This window comes from Arvicanthis niloticus, chromosome 2, assembly GCF_011762505.2.
Source record: "Arvicanthis niloticus isolate mArvNil1 chromosome 2, mArvNil1.pat.X, whole genome shotgun sequence".
In the NCBI taxonomy this organism is placed as follows: Eukaryota; Metazoa; Chordata; class Mammalia; order Rodentia; family Muridae; genus Arvicanthis; species Arvicanthis niloticus.
Genome location: NC_047659.1, coordinates 41629896 through 41646796, shown reverse-complemented (window position 1 = coordinate 41646796; position 16901 = coordinate 41629896). Strand labels below are relative to the sequence as shown.

The following is a 16901-nucleotide window of genomic DNA, read 5'->3' as shown; positions in this document are numbered from 1 at the left end:
AAGTTTTCTTCATCACAGCTAGAATTTCCTGGAACAGGATGACTCTTAATGGCTAGCTTAAGGAAAAGAAAAAAAAGAAGGAAGGAAGGAAGGAAAGAAGGGAGGGAGGGAGGGAGGGAGGGAGGGAGGGAGGGAGGGAGGGAGGGAGGAAGGAAGATATTTGTGAAGATATTTATGCTGCTTGATGCTTAGAAAATTGTTTCATTTATTAAATATTTATGGTGGATGCATAACATGGCAGCAAGCAACTGTTTAGACACTTGCTAGAAAAGAAACAATATATTTCTGACCGTGTTGTTGAACTTAAAAATGTGAAGGAAATAGTGACAGCAAGTCAAGCCCACCAGCCCCACTATGAGCCAGAGAAGTTCTCAGTGCAGAATTCCATGCAATTCTAAAGTTTGGTTATGCCCATGAGATCTAAACAGTCATATTTACTATTTTTAACATTCTCCCAAAGCCCTCCTCAACTTCAATTCTCTTTTACAGTCTTTAATAGAACCCACCCTGTATTCAATATAAACACATAGCTTTTTACTATCATAATTTTGTACAGGCAAAGGCTTAGTTTCCTTCCATGCCTCAAGAATAACTCTCTGTGCCTTAGTTTCTCTACAAATGAAACATAAGGAACACTTTAAGAAGATATCTCTATGCGCAAGTCCCATGCTCTTAGAAAATGGAGCCTAAAATATACATTACAGAAAAAATATTAATATTTTTTAAAAGTTTTGTGCTGAATATTGATTAAAATACAAAATTTTGCCGAAAAGCATTTGTTGTTTTTCTTTTAAGTGAATTTCATTTTTAATTTATGTAAAAATGAATCAGGAAAAGGCTCACAGAAATGTGTTATGTGCACCACATTTCTTGACTATTTTGAACTATTGTGTTAAACTGGAATGCTCTTAAAAGCTGTTGAGAAATATATGACAAGGTTACTATCTCCCTTTTTTCATGTGCATATAAGTACACTATGCAGACATGTAAATGCATGTTCACATGTGTGGTCACCCATTGTGAAGATATGCATACATGTATATGTATGTGCCTGGGTGTTGGAAGCCTGGTGTTGATATTGGGACTTTTCCTTTATCACTCTTTCTTTTATGCTTTGAGGCAGTATCTCTCAGTCAAACTTAGAAGTTGCAGATCAATCTAGAGTCTATAACCTGCTGGGACCCCTGTTTTGGCCTTCCCAGACTGGAACTTCAGGGACTGAGGTAATGCTGTGCCCACCAGATATTTGCATGGGTTCTGGATGTCCAAACTTCAGGCCTCTTGCTTACATAGGAAACATTTTAACCGCCAAGCCATCTCCCCTATCCCATTTTATCTGAATTTTAAACAATGATATTAATGTTCATAAAGTTCCTCTTCTAGCAAGGATATCCACGCTGATATACATTGAAGATACCCATCAGAGTAATCATACCTTGAATAAAATGTTTGAAATCTTACACGGAGTCTATGTCTTCACAATCTGTACATTCAACAACTCTTAAGTCAAACTATTTAGCCCATTGTTGAAATCTAAACAACTGAGAAATATAATGTCCTACCCACTGACTGAGACTTGTGGATTTTCCAAATGCTATCACTGGCTTGATAGCAAATCTCACACCCTGCTCCTTGATGCCTGAAAGTATAACTAAAGAGCGGTAATTGCTTTGTATTGAATCCCTTTTTCTTCATATGTAACTCCTACACTAAATAGCAGGTACTAATATAGACGAAAGCAAAAATATCATCTAATCGATAATGTTTTTGAGTTATGGCACCAAGTAGTGGATGTTAATGTGAGTTTTTATTTGCCTGGATCACTTTACATATATAACATGTATGAAACTGGCAAAATCTGCCTCAAGCTTTCTTACCCTGATGTTATTACACTTTCTTGTAAATCCCAGCGCTTCATTTCCAGAAATGGGGGTTCATTTACTAAACTAGCATATTTCCATTAGAGACATAAAGTTGCCTACCTATGTTATGGAGGAAGCTATTAAATATTAATTTTCCTTAGTGTATTTTATGAGACTTGAGAGGCCTGTACAAAAGCATCTACAAAAGTAGCAAGCCATTTTTGGAAAATAAAGATCTGTAAAACTTTATAGATGTAAGTAATAAACTGTATTTTTACATTATTCAACTCTGCAAACACGTGTATTTGGTACACAGTCTTCAGGAACTTGAGGTATACTTTGTGCTTGATAATGAGGTCGTTTGCATGGGTCACATGACCAGCTCTTGGTCCTTCTATCTTGTTAGTATGCTTTTCAGTGTCATCAGCATTTATGCTGAAAACATCTATTCACATTATTTGAGAAAAACTAAATACTATCCTTGGGCCCCCAGAAAAGCAACGCAGTGATGCTCTCATTGAATTTCGCTGCACATAATGTACGGGTTAGATATTAAATATTTTAGCACGTGGTCTAAGCATGTAGCTCTGTGCTACACTGCTCACCCTAAGTCTAACTGGCTAAGATTACTATTATGAAAATAAAGTATTTCATACCAATGATAGTTAAGCAAGCAGTAAGGAGATAACAGAAGTGAGAGCCTCATTTGCATCACACAATAAGCAAAACTCAAGCATTATGATGATTTTCCTTCTTAGGGAACGAGAAAGGAATGCTCAGGATGACAGAGCTGTCTTCAAAGCACACATAATGAAAATATTTTAATTCCAGAAATTGCCTAGAGCAAAATAGGATGATAATTGTGGTGGTTTTTTTTTCTTATAAAGAAAAGCCATATAAAACAAACGCTTTACTTCAAACAAAGAAAACACACTTCAAATATATTTGTGCACATATAAAAATGTATTAAATTTAAAATAATTACTTTAATATTAAAATAATTTCTTTAGCATGCTAGAATAGGTAGTCTTTTATTCATTAGATAGATTATCAAGGTAAGTTAATGACTGAATTAGTAAAATGTGGTCTGGTTCTTGAGTTAAAATTGTCCTTATTCCATTGTGTCCAAATCCAATTTAATTTCTCACTACTCACGGCCTGAGCATGCATTTCCAGATTTTTAATTTATTTTTATGTTTTTAGTTTAACAATACATTAAAAATATTTTTTTTCAATTTTCCACTTACTCAGTACATTGCTAACTTCTGCAGCCTGGGGAGAAAAAAAGTGAAATCAAACACTCTGCAGAGGAAGACCAAACAAACCTATATTTACATCTGAAAACCAACTACAAACCTGTATTTACATCTGAAAACTGGCTGCACCAGAAGAAAACAAATAGCCTTGTCATCTCTGACTGAAGAGCTTTGGAAGATTCTCATTTGCCTGTGTCATCTTTCATGCCTTTTCCTCGCTTTTGCCTCCAGTACAACACAGACACAGACACAGACATGCGCACACACACACACACACACACACACTCCCCCCACCCACGCAGACTACAGTAGAAGCTGCCAGAGTTGTCTCCTTTTTTCCGTAAGCCTTGCAGACATCTGCCACTGTCTGATAGTAAATGCTGATGGAGAAAGGATTTATCTACTTTCCATCCAAAATATGTGAGCCATTAAGGAAATTATAAGAAGCAACAACAATACACTCTGCTTTTATTCAGAGCCTTTCCCTTAGTGATTATTAAAAGGATGATATTTTTAGCTAAAGAAAGCAAAATGCATCTGCAGCAGCTGGTTTCCAAGGCAACAGAATAATTTAAAACCATGTGGAACTCTGCTCTCTAATTTTCATCAATCCCTCTTCATTCCTAGAGGTAGCTTTGTTCAGAATTTATAATTCCTTAAAAAAAAAGTCAGTGCATTGATTTATTGTCTCTGTCACATTCCAGCAGCTGAATATTTATTTAGATTTGCATACCTCCTTAGGTTCCATGGGGGTGGGAAACTCGAATTAATTGCAATCATCGTTTTGTTTGAAAAAAACCAAAATTAGTTTTAAAGAAAAATATCAACAATTTAAAACACAGCGAAATTTTAGCATTATGTCATGATTTTTGAAAACCAGAAATGGTTCAAAACAAACCAAAGGAGAGATCAGCCTAACATCTAAGTGTTGAAAGATATTAAGTATATTTAGGAAGTTCAAAGGAGGTATTCATTAACTTGAATAATCTTTACCCGCTATCCAACAGTATTTCATTACCATTAATTTAAGAATTTGTTAGATTTGTACCTTATTCATAGATTTTTACCACCCATCTTTCAAATCAAAGCAAAGATAAGACCAATTTTTTTTTAGAAATTATAGTCGTTCTTGGTAAGTTTCAATTCATTCAAAGGCATCAAAATATTTATATCACTATTATGATTTTGCTTTACCCCAGTCAACAGGTATTAATTAAAGGCCAGTGTGTCCACGACTGTACTATTTTTTAAGACCTCAAAGGTAATGAGTTCCTCTCAGGATTAAATGATCTTATAAAATATAATCAACAGAGAAGCTAATGTGGAATAAAATCATTTTACCATCTTTATTACTATAAATATGTCATTTAGCCCTTGCTGCTAAAAAAAAAAAAAAAAACCTTCCTGGTTTTCATAAAATAAAATAAAACATAATGTCAGGCATTAAAAACAACTAGCAAAGTCAAAACTTTAGGCGTACTAACACACAACTGCCATGAGGCTTTTGCTAGCAATGTGTCGTGGAATTTCTTAACCTTGACGTATCTGATGCATAAATGAAACTTGTCGGTCAGACACTACTTTTCTCAGCAAAGTCTCATCTTTCCCAATTAGACTTCTGTGCTTTTAAAGGGGACACCGTCCCGTGCATGTTGACAGCTATCATGGATCTTTATTTCATCACCACACGTAAGCTTCACATTTGCTGACAAACGCTGCAGCAACTCAGGGCATGAGGTGCATAGAGAGGAGAAGGCTTACATGCAAATAGACCGTTCATTCAAAGTCTAGGCTAAAAGAAGCCATAAACTTAAAAATAATAATAATAATAAGCTCCTTGCTGGGTGGTAAATATAAAGACCCCACACTGAATCCAATATATTCAGAGAAGGCTCCATTTTCTCAGGACCTGTGGAATCTATCAAGCTTTTCTCATGCCTCCTTTGGTTTTCATGAACACAAGCTTGATAAAACACACACACACACACACACACACACACACAAAGACACACGATTTTATCCGTCCGTTGTGCTCAGTGACGTTTGCTTAGATGGCTAACCAGGAAAAGACATGTCCCTCGTGTTTTTGTGCGGTTTTTGTATTTAAATCGGAAAAGGGTTTTGCAAACACAAGGAGCTGCTCATCAAGGCTTCCCTGTGTCAAGCGAGGGACCAGTTTCGGGAAGCGCCTTCAGGATTCCCACACTCCTGAGATGCTTCTACTAGAACCGAACATTTCCCTTTAAGAAAAAGAACAAAAAACAAAAACAAAAACAAAAAAAAAGGAAGAAAGGAAGAAGAAAAGAAAAACCGAAAAGAAAAGAAAATTTCTTTTCGTATTTTTTTTTCTCTTACCTGTAAATATGGTCTCTGTACTTGGGCTCCGGCAGAACACACTGAGAGGAGCTCACTCCGCCCTCGACCATCCATCAGGCCGCAGCCAACCAATAACAAAAGCCAGATCCTGGCGTCCTCCAGCTCTTGCTGCCTGCCTGCTCCCAGTCCTTGCTCCCTCCCACCCAGAGCTTTTAGAGGACAAATCCCTGCAGCAGAGAGAGGAAGGCAGTGGAAAAAAAGGAAAGAAATATGGAGAGACGAACAGAGAAAAAAATATATTTCAAACAACAGCCAGCTGGAGTCAAAAGTCTTCTTTTGGATGTAGGAAATCGGGGTTAATCTATGTCTTGCCCACCGTAAATCAAAGTAAACACCGAGGAAAGCCTAGGTAAATTTCTTATTTCCCCTCACCCCACTGATTTTTTTTCCTTCAGTGGAAAAAATGCACATCCTTGTTGTACGTTTTGAATTATAGACAGAGAAAGAGACTAACCATCAATATTGCCTTTCGAAGGGATCCAATCGAAATGAATCAAACATGACATCTCTTACTGACATGACAACCTCTGCTTGGCAGTGTTTCTAATCATAGTTCTGGGGCCAGATGAGCAGAATACACATTTTTTCAAACAGAGTAGAAGAATATTCAAATATTTTAGAGTTGTGTGGTTTGTACAACTTCAGATTCCTTAGATACCGGCATTAATTTGTGAACACTGGAGCTTGTTAAAGATTAAAGAGGAATCAGCCACTTGGTTGCAAAGTCTCAAAGTGACTAATTGGACTCTAATTTTGCTCTAATAACCCTGGGCAAAATCATTTCACTTCTGAACTGAAAGGCATAACATGAATAAAAGAACAATTGAGGAAAACATCAGATTAGATTTATTTAAGACAGCAAAGCAAATTCATGTGCAGCTTCAAGAGGGAAAATTGCTTTAAATGAGGTCTCACTAAGCAGCCGTGGCTAGCCTGGAACTCACTAAATGCACCAAACTTACAGGGACCTGCCTGCCTCTGTCTCTGAATCTGCCTCTGCCTCCTATGTGTTGGGATTAAAGGCCAGTGATATCACAAATAGCCAAGAAAGCTAATTAAATGAACAAACAACAACAGGACCCAATAAAACAAACCGGTATTCTTTGTATTTAAAATGGTACTAATTGGATCAGGGAAAGAGTTCAGTGGGCAAATGTTCTTGCCCCCAAACCTGGCAACCTGAGTTCAATCCCTGGGTTCCACGTGATAGAAAGAGACAATGACTACTTCTAGAAAGTTGGATTCTGACCTCTGCACCGAAGCATGGGAACACACACACACACACACACACGCACACACACAATTAATATAAAATGTAAAACTCGCTGATGATTATAGTCATTTGATGAGACAGTCTAAGAGAGCTTCCTTGAGAAGACATGCATTAGTGGTTGTGTTTTGTTTGGTGATGCATTTTTATTTGTGTGTGGGGGGGGGGGGGGCTCTAGGTGGAATCTACTAGAGTTGGACTTGTATGTTGTGAGCTGCCTGAGGTGGTTGCTGGGAGCTATAATCCTGTACAAGAGCCGCAAACTCTTGACCACTGAGCTGCATTCCCACCCCTCAAGCTGACGGGTTTTCTCTCACCCAGTGTCCGACATGGAGGTATAGAGATATCTATGGGCCTTGTTCTGCAGTTTCTTAGTTCAATGCCTTTGTGGGAATAAAATCAAGGGGAAGAAAAGGAGTCCTCTTTATGTGAGGAGGCCTGAGGACACAAGTTGGCTAGTCTAGGGATAATGGTACAGAGAACAAAAGGAAGTAGCTGGTGACTTAACATGGAAGAGACTTTACATAGAATTGCCCTGGGGCTGGATATTAGGTCAGTGTACCCATGTATGAATAGATTTCATGTAAAGAAGCTATGTCTGCAAAGGCTAAACTGACCAATTAGAACATCAGCAATGCAGAATGGTTGGAATGCTGCAAGTTCAGAGCCATGTTATCTCAGGGCATCTTTAGCCCCTTAAATATCATTTTCTGCCCCTCCTTTATGCATAACCTGGCATCTTCTGTAAACATCGGGTAAATCTTTTGGACTGGGTTAGCAGACCTCTTGTTTCCACCAACCAAAGGGCCAACACTGCTGATACCTGCATGGCAGCCGAAACAATGGTTCTCAACCTGTGTGTCCAGACCCCCACGCAGATCGTACATCAGATATTCTGCATACCAGATATTTACGTTACAATTCAAAATGGAGGCAAACCTGCAGTCGTGAAGGAGCAATAAAATTATTTATGGTTGGGGGTCACGACATCATGAGGTTTACAGCATTAAGATAGTTGAGAATCACTGATTTTCCCCCCACTTTGCTGTAACTCACCCACTCGCTGTATCCACTGATGTATTTGAAAAGTATATTACTTTATAGTCTTCTTTGTTCTATTTCTATTTTTTAAAAAAAGCTTGTAAATTTGCTATGCATTAGACCATCGTATTTGGCTGAACATGAATCCATCTTGCTAGGTCATGGGCATTCATATTTGCCTCTAAAATATACCATCTGACGTATTCCTGTGAAGTGAGAGCTAGTGTTTTCATTAATAAGTGTTGAACAGCATCTATCAGGCTGTGCAAGCCTTAGGTATGGAAAAAATGGACCGATTTTTACTTTGGTTATATGATTATTTGAAACAGATTTGTGAGATTTTTCTAGAGGTTATGTTTACTGAAACTTTGAGGGATATTTTTGAGGTCCATAGATGATACCAGAGAAATTGGGACACGCCCCCTTGCAGTTCTTAAGTCAATTTTATTAGAGTTTAAAAGAAAGAAACAAAAAAAATAACCCAAGCCAGGAGAGCTGTAACTCTCAGCAGCTGCTCAGAACGGAGAGTGGAGGAGAAAAGAGGGAAAGCCATACTGTTTGAGCTAAGCAAGCACAGAGGTCAGCTATGTGGCCAGCAGCTAGTAGCACATGGTGAGGGAGGATGGCTTACTTCAGGGAGGGTGAAGCCTAAAGTGTTAGGAAAGCCCATGTTTAGCAAAAGCATGTTTAGAAAAGAGATGGAGGAGAAGAAAGTATGGTGCCTTTCCTAAGCAATTCACAGAAGTGGGCTGACATTCAAGGCTACAGGGCTGAGCCTCTGTGAGAGATGGCACTAGGGGTTGAGAACTCAAGAAAGGAAAAAAAAAAACGTAATTACTCCACCTATCTCTTTAGCTTGGCTTAAGAAGAATCCACCTTAGGGGCTGGGTATGTGTTGAACTGTCCAATTGGAATGTTTGTTCTCCACCGAGGCTCAACCCAGAGATTCTCTTCTTTTGACCACCAATAAATTTCCTGTAATCACTAATGTTTACAAGGGGGGGAGTTAAAGTCCCCTTTACTTTTAAGCTTTAATTCTCTAGAGAGGAACATATTTTCACAAACACTATGGTCTGGTTGCTGGGGGAAAACTAGAGAAAGTTTTTGGCTAGGCAGCCTTTCCTAAAGTGGTGGCTGGGACACCAGAATCAAAATCATTGGGCAAGTTTTCAAACCGGGGAGCTCCCAGGGCCTTCACCAGACTAAATCTGCATTTGAAGAGGTTGTGACTCACCACTTAAGGCTAGTTTCCTGGGTGACTTTAATGTGACCTATTATAAACAGGAAGTCACAGATAAACATGCCCTAGATGTAAACTCTCTTATTGTTATGGTTTGGTTTGATTTCAGACCCTGGACAAAGGACTGAGGTGCATATTTTGCATATCAAAACAGACCAGGCCTCCAGGTTCTCCCAGCATCCTTCAGTTCCTACCTGGCATACCCTGCTGGCAACCCTGAACTTTCCAGCCCAGGGGCTGGGCTGCCCTTCCCCAAGAGGCTCTTTCTTATATAATCCAGACATTTTGCTCAGTCTCTCTGTCACTCTGCCTCTCCATCTACACGTCTCAGGCTCTGTCTCTCTATCTCTCTCTCTCCTTTCCTCCCTTCCTCCCTCCCCTTGCCCCCTCTTTTTTACCATGGAGATGACTCCCCTGGCCTCAGTCCTTGAGGCCAGTGAACTTGCCCAAGAGCAGCTTCCCAATAAAGCAACATTTAATATAGTCTAATCTGGCTTGAATTATCTCATTTCATCAGCAGAGAGATAACCTATCAAGTTACTTTGCAGTTGATTCATTGGCAGGTCTGGGGTATAGATCTCATTTGGGAATTGTCAGCATGTAAGAAATGATTACAGCACTGAAAGCAGACTAGGCTCCTAAAGGGTTAATATGTAAAAGTATCAAATGGTAGTGGAAAATCTACCTACTAAAACAAATTTGCAAAGGCTGGAATAGACATTTCTTGTAAGAAGATGTAAAAATGACCAACAATATTTGGAAAACTGTTCAGCATCACTAATAATGAAGGAAATGACCTTTAAAACACTTATGAGATTCCCCTGACACCCAATAGAATGTTTTAGTGAACTTTCCATCCTGTGACAGAGTACCCGAGTTGAATCAGTTTAAGGAGATGAAAATCCATGTGAGTCAACTTTTCTAAATGAAGGCTATACCTTATATTGGACCTTGACATTGCTTTGGAAAGCCTCTGGAAGCCAGTTCTAATGTAGTCTTAGGTATTAACCAGGGTCACAGTAAACTACAGTTTAAGAAGATGCTCCAGTGAGTCACATGCTCCTTTAAGTAGAGAAGTATTGTTGTCAACCATTGAATTTGACCTTTATTTCCTTGCCAACTGATGGTGAGCAGTACCTGGCTGTGAGCGGCTTGAATACTATTGACTGCAGTAGCTGTAAAAATGAATGGCAGAAAATAAAAGGAAATAAGTTGCATGCTTCCTATATACTGAGGCCAACAGCATCTAGCACCAGACTGACTCTTCAGTTTACAGAGATCTGGCTCTGCTGCCATGAGTCTCTTTAGAACAGCAGTTTGACAATGCTAAGAGGAGCTGACTGAACAGAATGATGGAGTTGCATTGCCAGTGGGAGCTGGCTTCCTGAGGAGCAGTGACAGTTGGAATTTGAGATGACCATGAGGGTCTGCCTGCACATTGCCTAGTTTGCCAGAAGCCAGGTAAACTAATCTGAAATATGTCTGAGTGATTTAAAAAAAAAATCTCTCTTGACAGAACATACAGAACCTGTGATGGTTAAGTAGCCATGGTTTAAACAATGGAACGTAGAAATAATGAAAAAGTAAAAGAATTGCCAACATTTGAGAAAATCCACAATCAGGCCACTTGTCATGGGAAATGCATCTAGATTCATGTAATTACTAGATTACATGAATTAACTGATTAGCTTCCTAAACTGAACTGCAGTGCTCAGGGTCTCTACACTATATAAGGAGTACCCAGGAAGAAGACATGGTATAGCTTAGACCAAATGATGTAATACAAGTTCCTTCTATCTAGCTGACTGAACATGATCTTATATTGTAACAATTCAAATGTACTATTGAAATCTGCTGAGTGAATGGAAAGAGGAGGTTTGGGGAGAGAGGCCTTTGAAACTAAGATTCCTGGAAGTACCAAAACAAAAGCTGACAAAGGCTCTCAGCCTAACCAACACACAAGACTTGATTCAGTAGCTACATTTGAAGAAGCCAAGGATCAAATTTGATCAAACCGACCAAGACACCTCACATATTGCTGTAACTTCCCAGGAGTCCTACGAGATCCATGGCCCTGTGCGAAAACTATAACAGTCATAAACATTTCATAGAACTTCATAGGTACTGATATAAATTCATAAGAATCTACTTCTTAGTAGCCTATGAAAAACTACCATGTTCTTCTAAAAGTATGAATTCAAAACTACCTGGGCATTTTTGTATGACGACAATGTTCTATGTACTAAAATACTATAGTAGTATTGCCAACTCACTGATTTCAAGTTTACATTTCATTGAAGGCAAATTATATTTAAACAATAACAAACAAATTAGTATGTTGAATAGCCTGTGGGTAGTGTTACATCTTAAATAGAGATGGATCTCAGCAGTTGTGTTTGCTGCCCTGGAGGTAAATCCCAGCTTATTGTGTATCAAAAGGGAGAGCATAGACAGTAGTGATAACTGGAATCCAAAATGAACACAAATAAGATCGAGCGATGATTAATCTCAGATATTGACTTGAGAGATGAGGCATTGGAGACCGACCTCTTAACATACCTATTAACATATCTACGAGATTGTCTTGATTAAATTTGTTAAACTGGCAAGACCTGCCCATTGTGGGTGGCCTCGGTTCCTTGGCTGAGATTCTAGACTGTATAAATTGGAGACAGTGAGCTGAACATAAGCATTCATCATTCCCTTCTTCCTGATTGTGGACACAGTGTGAGCTGCTGCTTTAAGTGAAGAATCAGTCTGCCTTCATCCAAGGCTTAAAAACAATCTTAAAAATAAATGCCTGTAGAAGCATGGCAGGTCTATGTTGTATCACATGTACATCAGTAGATGGCAGAGGAAAGAGGCTATGCCTACTCTCAATATTCTGACCTATGAATGTCTGAATGATCAGTAGCATAACATTTCCTGAAAAAAGAGAGCCTGAGATGATTTCCAGACCAGAACCATTAGGCCTGGACAAGGAACAAGCTTGAAATAACCATCATTCAGGTGCTGTGCAGTCACCTAGGGTGGGCAAGGAAAGAGCATGCCTGAGGTGACCCTTGCCTGGTGCCTTAATGCATGAGCAGAGCAGAGCACACCTGAGACAACCTCAGACACTCAGAGACCCCTGTTGCCTCTATGAGGAACAAGTAAGTGGTGGATAAATGGAAGACAAAGACAAACAGGAGGATGTGGGCACAATGAAGAGAGGCAGTACTGAAGACTCGAGGGTAGTAAGGAATGGCCTGATTTGAGTGGCCAGAGATGCCACCTGGGACAATGGTGGAATCATGGCCTATGCTTCCACTGGAAGCCACATTGGATCAATGGTCCTGAAGCAGCAGGTGTCTGTTACCACCAAAGTCCAGGATATCCCTAGTCTGGGCAACTGCCTAGCTAGGGACATGTTGATGTCTGAGAGCTGTGTCCCACCACTTACCTGGCCATCATAGGAGAGCTGGCCCTGGGGTCATGAGAGTAAGAGAGCTGGCCCCACTCCTAGCCAACTGCAGTTGTGGAAGTTGCGAGTGATCTGGCTCCTGAGGATACAAGAGTGGGTGACCTGGTCCTACTACTTGCCTTGAGTGGTGGTGTGGAAAAAAGAGATATCCTCCTCTTTCCTTCCCCCCCACTGCCTGTGGAAGGCAGAAGACTTAGCCCTAAGGTCATCAGAGCAGGAGAGCTGGTCCTGCCCCTCACGTGTTGCAACATTTAGGAGAGCAGACCCTACACCTTACCTGAGCAGCACAGTTTAGCTGTCTGTGGATGATGGAGTTGTGGGTGACACTGCCTTGAGGGTGTGAGTATGGGAGAGCCAGCCCTGCCTCTTGTTAGCAGAAAGGTAGCATGATCAAACAAGACACTCTTCTCCCCACTCTCTTTTCATCTATGGCAGGCAGAAGAGCTTTCCCTGGAATCATGAATGTGGGAAAACTCATCCTGTCTCTCACTGACTGTAACACTCAGGATAGCAGGCCCTGCACCTTAACTGGGCATCAGGGTAAACTGACCTTTGGAAGCAGGGGTTGCTGCTGAGCCAGCCCTAAGAGCATGAGAGTTAGAGAGCCAGCTGACCAGCTCATATACTTTTCAGGCCCAGATCCAGGGCTTTGAATTGGCTCACCCCAACATCTACCCCACAAATGAACAACTTGAAGTACATGAAGGGGTTGGTCCTACAGATCCAAAACTATAGGATCTCTGTGACACAGGGCAACAACAGGATATGCAAGAGGAGTCCCAGTGAGGATCCAGGATTGATAGAGTAGCAGAAGCCAGAGGCCTTGCACCAAACCAATAACTCATTGCAGTGAATGTCTGAAGACAAGAGCCTAAATTATGGGACATACTGTGGCACACCAGAGCTTCCTAGGAGGGGATTAGGGTGCATGATGTGAAAGTCACAAAGAACCAATAAAAAAAGTTTTTGTTTTTTTTTTTTTTTGTTTTTAAATCCTATTTTGGGGGCTGGAGAAATGGCTCAGCAGTTAAGAGCACTGGCTGTTCTTCCAGAGGTCCTGAATTCAATTCCCAGCAATGACATGGTGCCTCACCACCATCTGTAATGGTATCCCATACTCTCTTCTGGCTCCCAGGCACCCATCTACACAGAGAGAGCACTTATATACATAAAGTAAATAAATACATCTTTTATGAAAAAAAAATCCTATTGTAAAGACAAATAGGTTCATTCCTGTTTATGATTAAACCTGTTTCTCAAGAATTGGGCTAGGCAACCTGTAACTTTAAATACAAATGGTTCTATACTGCCTGTTCCAGGAATGGCAATCGTGTCTTTGTTTCAACGAGTTATTTTGTAATTCTACCTTGGTGTTTAAATGTTATACGACCACCTGTGACTTCTTTGCTATGACTATGATTGTCTTGTTATACCCACCTTGCAACCATGTCTTTGTTTTAAGAGGTCATTAGGACTAGATTGTTTCTTCTGTTCCTGTAACACTATCTATTTTGCCCACTCTGCTTGGAAACTCTCTATTCCTAGCTATAAAAGCCTTGTCTTCCTCATCTCCAGGATGACTTCTCAAACCCCATCTTAGGAAGAGTCAACCTGTTTACACAAATAAAAACACTTGCTTTGATTGATTGCTTGCTTTGGCCATGATGATTTGGGTTGGTAGTCTTTCTCCTTCCATCTTTGGGATGAACACAAGCTCATGTTGACTTCCCTGTGGTGATAGACTGTATCCTCCTATTGTGAGCGGAAATAAATCCTTTTTCCCTGAAGTTAATCTGGGGGGATTTTATCACAGCAACAGGAAAAGTAACTAAGACAGGTTGTTAGTTTTCCAAAATCATCAATTTTCAGATGTAGTCATGAATGTCTGTAGTTACAACATTTGAGAGGTTGAGGCAAGAAGATTGTGAATTTGAGTTCATCCTATGAGAACCTAAATTAAACTTTAAAATGTTATGGTGTCCAAGCATCAGTCTTAGACATCATAAAAGGTAGGTACCACTTTAAACTGTCTTCTAAATATATTACTGCAAGTTGCTAAAGAAATCTTCCTACTCCTCTCTCTTTTGGAATGATATTACATGAGAATTTTACATAGAAGTTTATATTTATTTTACATAAAACTTCAGGACTACACTCAGCTGATAGAAGAATATTACTGATTCCTGAAAGTTGTCCTTTGACTGTCACACATAATATAGCAAACGTACACAAACACACCACCACCATCATCATCATCATAAATACATACATATGTATATACATACATACATACATTCATACATACATTCATACATACATACATACATTCATACATACATACATACATACATTCATACATACATTCATACATTCATACATACATTCATACATACATACATTCACACATACATACATAAAGTTCATTCAGATTGTCTCCATTCAAGTACCACAATAATCATTGGTTATTGAATGTTGAATAACTACAATATATCTGACTAAAATCAGGTTAGGTGATCACTGGAATTAGAGAGTTTAAAATATATTTGACCATGAAATTTGGATTTCTTGATAAGATAAAAATTGGGAAAATGTAATATTAGTTCTTTATTAGCACAAACAGATAGTGTAGGCAGTCAATTGTCAAATTTCAGGCAATTAGCATCCCTGATGGAAAGATAATTGCAGGAACAATAAGAGCAAGTAGCTTCCTCTCCTTTCTCCCTCCCAAATATCCTACATTGCATTTCCCCAACGTGGGCCCAGGAAGCAGGGAGCACCGTAGTTTAGACTGGATTAGTTTCAAAGTGATTTAAGGTTTATCATCAACTTACAGAAATCTTGGAAGAATTGCATTTAATGTTTAAATATGCAAAATATAACACATTGAATAACAAATAATATATGTTTATTAATATGGAAAGTTACAAATCTGTCGTAAGGACAGCATTGAGCCAGCCATGCAGAAATGAGGAAAGAGGAAGAGGAGGAGAAGGAGGAGGAGGAGAAGGAGGAGGAGGAGGAGGAGGAGGAGGAGGAGGAGGAGGAGGAGGAGGAGGAGGAGGAGGAGGAGGAGGAGAGAGAGAGAGAGACAGAGACAGAGACAGAGACAGAGACAGAGACAGAGACAGAATTGAAACCATGAAACCATGAAACCATGCATGTTAAATAGCCCCTACTGATCTCTGTAATCATTCACAATAAAAATTGTGAGGTTGTGAGGCTTGAGTGCCGCCTCTGGAAACAACGGCCTGAGATGCAGGTCATAGAATGAGCTAGTAGCGAGGAGCCTTGAGGACCAGATCTGAGACCAATGCTTTCCACCATGTCGCATCTTTCATGATTTTCAGCCAGAATAGTCTGAGATGAATAAAAGTTAAAAAAAATAAAAGACAAAATAATGCCAGCCTTCTTAATAGGAAGCAATTTGGCAGGTGACAGCGTGAAAGAGTGCCCAGCTAACATGGAAGGAAGCATGCAAACCGCCTCTAAGGTCCCTGCTGATTTTTTGGTTAAATAGCTCTGCCAAGAAGTTGAAAGGATGCTTGCATTTACGGCTGGTGAAGACTACAGAGACAGCCTTTACTAAAGTGTGAGTTGGCTTTCCCCCAAACATTGCATTACCCTTGAATGGAAAATTGATCGCATGACATACGGTGATAACATCTGCCACCCATGGATAAAGCCGCAGCGCCATGTGGGTGGTAATGGAAGCTGTAATGGCGAGGGTGGAGAATTTAATGACAGTATGTAACACCGACGAAAGTAGCAGCAATCAGAAAGAAAGGAACAATTTGTGTAAATCTTTACCATGGTTCTAGAGGGATATATATCCCATTCTCTTGTAGTCATCCAGAGCTGGGAATAAAGACCAGCGGTCATTTTTACCTCAGCATCTCTCAGCTGTAAGCCCAACAGAGAAATTTCTTCCAGACAGCTGTGGGCAAGCACTATTGCTTTTTCTGTACATAAATAATTGTTACAAACCCAGGTTGATCATAAATTTGTAATAATTGTAACCCTTCAGGACTGTATATATATATCAAAGAAAAAAATAAAGTCAAACACATTTCTTTTAAGAATTTCTAAAATTATATTCTTCAAATGTGAATTTTTTTTTCTGCAAGGAAAATAGAAAACAAGCAAGATAATTAAGAGTGCTGCCTCATAAATGGAGTCTTTAAATGAGCTTGATTTTTTCCTAATCAATCAGGAAGGAGATGAATGATATCTATGACTCTACCTTACAAGTACAAGAGTTCTACTTGCTAAATAATAAACAGAACATGAAAATGTATCTCCATGACTACACGATAGTGTGACGTTTACCCGTCGTTCCCAATGAAATTTAGCTATCTGGCGTGGTTCACTACCTATTACAAGAGGTCAGCTAAAC

General features: G+C 39.5%; 1 protein-coding gene and 1 non-coding gene across 2 annotated transcripts in view; one reads left to right on the top strand and one right to left on the bottom strand.

The window, feature by feature from the left end:
• Csrnp3 (cysteine and serine rich nuclear protein 3) overlaps positions 1-5554 on the bottom strand; it is a 181307-nt gene extending 175753 nt beyond the window's left edge. The window contains exon 1 of the mRNA XM_034494532.2: positions 5474-5554. The gene's annotated coding sequence lies outside the window, so the exon portion shown is untranslated. The remainder of the gene's footprint in view (positions 1-5473) is intronic.
• A 6286-nt stretch (positions 5555-11840) lies between these two features.
• Positions 11841-11968, top strand: LOC117704801 (small nucleolar RNA SNORA17). Its single transcript, XR_004606327.1, has one exon. It is a non-coding gene; the product is annotated as a small nucleolar RNA SNORA17 (small nucleolar RNA).
• The last annotated feature ends 4933 nt before the right edge of the window (positions 11969-16901 follow it).